Below are 1705 nucleotides of genomic sequence, written 5' to 3'. Positions count from 1 at the left end.
GCCAGGATACCATTTACAGATTTTACCCAGAAAATCCTTGCAAGAACCCTACAAAGAGATTTATATCCCAATTTACAAATAATGAAATTGAGGCTTGGGGACAGTAAGTCGTTGGCTGATGGCCAGGGAGTGGTGGCGACAAAATGTAAAATAGGTGTTTGAGGCCTCCAGGGGTTCTTGTTCACACTTCCTTGTCCCTAGGACAAGGTTTGGGGACCCTGTGTGCATCCATATGTCATTTCCAGGAGACATGGGTTGGTCAGGTGTCCTGTCATTCTCCTCCCTGCGGAACAGCTCCAGGAGGTGGAGACTGCGTCTCCCTAGGCTCAGCCAAATCGCCAGCACCTGGAACACTAGGCCTGACTGAGCAGGCAGCAGTACCTGTTCAGAACCACAGAGCGCATGCTAGGCCCTTCACCAAGCCCTGGGCGATTAGTACCTGAAGGACAGCACGTGCAAGCCCTCAAGGCAGGTGGACATGGAAAGTGGGGAAAAGAAAGCGGGTGGGCAACCCCAGAGATCTGGAGTTGGTAAGAGCTCCTAGGCGCAGCCCTGGGTGTGCCCTCGACCTGGTACAGAGATGAGAAGCCTGAGTGAATGGGACACAGGGGCCAGTGTCCCCTTCCCATGTGGCAGCCTGTGAACCTCGTTCACTTAGTAGTTGTTGAGTGAATGAAAACCACATGAAGTTATGATGGCAAGTCAAAAACTGCCCCCTTCAGGTTTCCCCCCGCTGCTCATTTGAACCACCTGTGGAGCTTCCCTAAGACCAACCCAGAGCAGGAGCCTCACTCAAACCACGACTTAGCCTAGGCTGTGGCCCGAGGTGGAAGACGTTCAATGGCTTGAGAGTTAGACCTAGGTCATGGTTGCAGAAACAGCTTCCCACCCTTCCCCGTCAGCAGCGCCTGGAGCAGACCGGGCCACCTGCCCAGGTCCCAGCAGTCCACTGTAGAGCTGTGGGGAGCTGCGGGGCGGCGGGCAGGGCTGATGTGGGCCTGGCCACTCCTTCAATTCCGGAGCCTCACCAGAACTCCCTGCAGGGCCAGTGCTGGAGCCTCTCCCAGGCAGCCCCTCCTCATCACTGTCCCTGCTGCTTCGTGACCATCCCACATGCTGTGACACTCTGCCTCCCTGCAGTCTCCTCCAGCCAGTGCCCCACCACAGGGAGGGGTCACCCTGGGGAAGCATAGGCGGACCAGGTAATCTGTCTGGCTCACAGGGGACCCCACTCTGGAGTGTGGCAAAGCTGGCCAGTTCCCACCCACCTCTGTCAGGCAAAGGGACCTGTCACCTGTCCCACCCCCAGACCCACACAGGACTCACACTCTGCCCACAAAGTCAGTTCTTCTCCATCCCGTGACAGATGGAACAACTGTCACTGGGCGTCCAGCCTGCCTCCCAGGGGAACCTGGACGTGGGTGAGGGTGGGACAGTTCAGGTTCCCTTCCGCTCCGCCCTCCAGCCAGCTCTGAGGCTCCCCAGTGGGTGAAACCAAGGCCCACAGACCCCAAAGCCCAGGAACATGGGACCAAGCCCTGCGGCTCCTCTGAGCCCACATCCCGGGCCTCCACCCCAGGACCTGCCCAGCCCAAGTCCCTGTCAAGCTGCTTGGGGGAGCATGTCCCACTACCCACAGGATGCACCATGGCCAGGCGGGGATGCTGTGGGCTGAGGAGGGCAGCAGAGGTGAGGAGGAAGAGAC

This window comes from Marmota flaviventris, chromosome 18, assembly GCF_047511675.1.
Source record: "Marmota flaviventris isolate mMarFla1 chromosome 18, mMarFla1.hap1, whole genome shotgun sequence".
NCBI classification, from domain to species: domain Eukaryota; kingdom Metazoa; phylum Chordata; class Mammalia; order Rodentia; family Sciuridae; genus Marmota; species Marmota flaviventris.
This window is presented reverse-complemented; position numbering follows the sequence as displayed.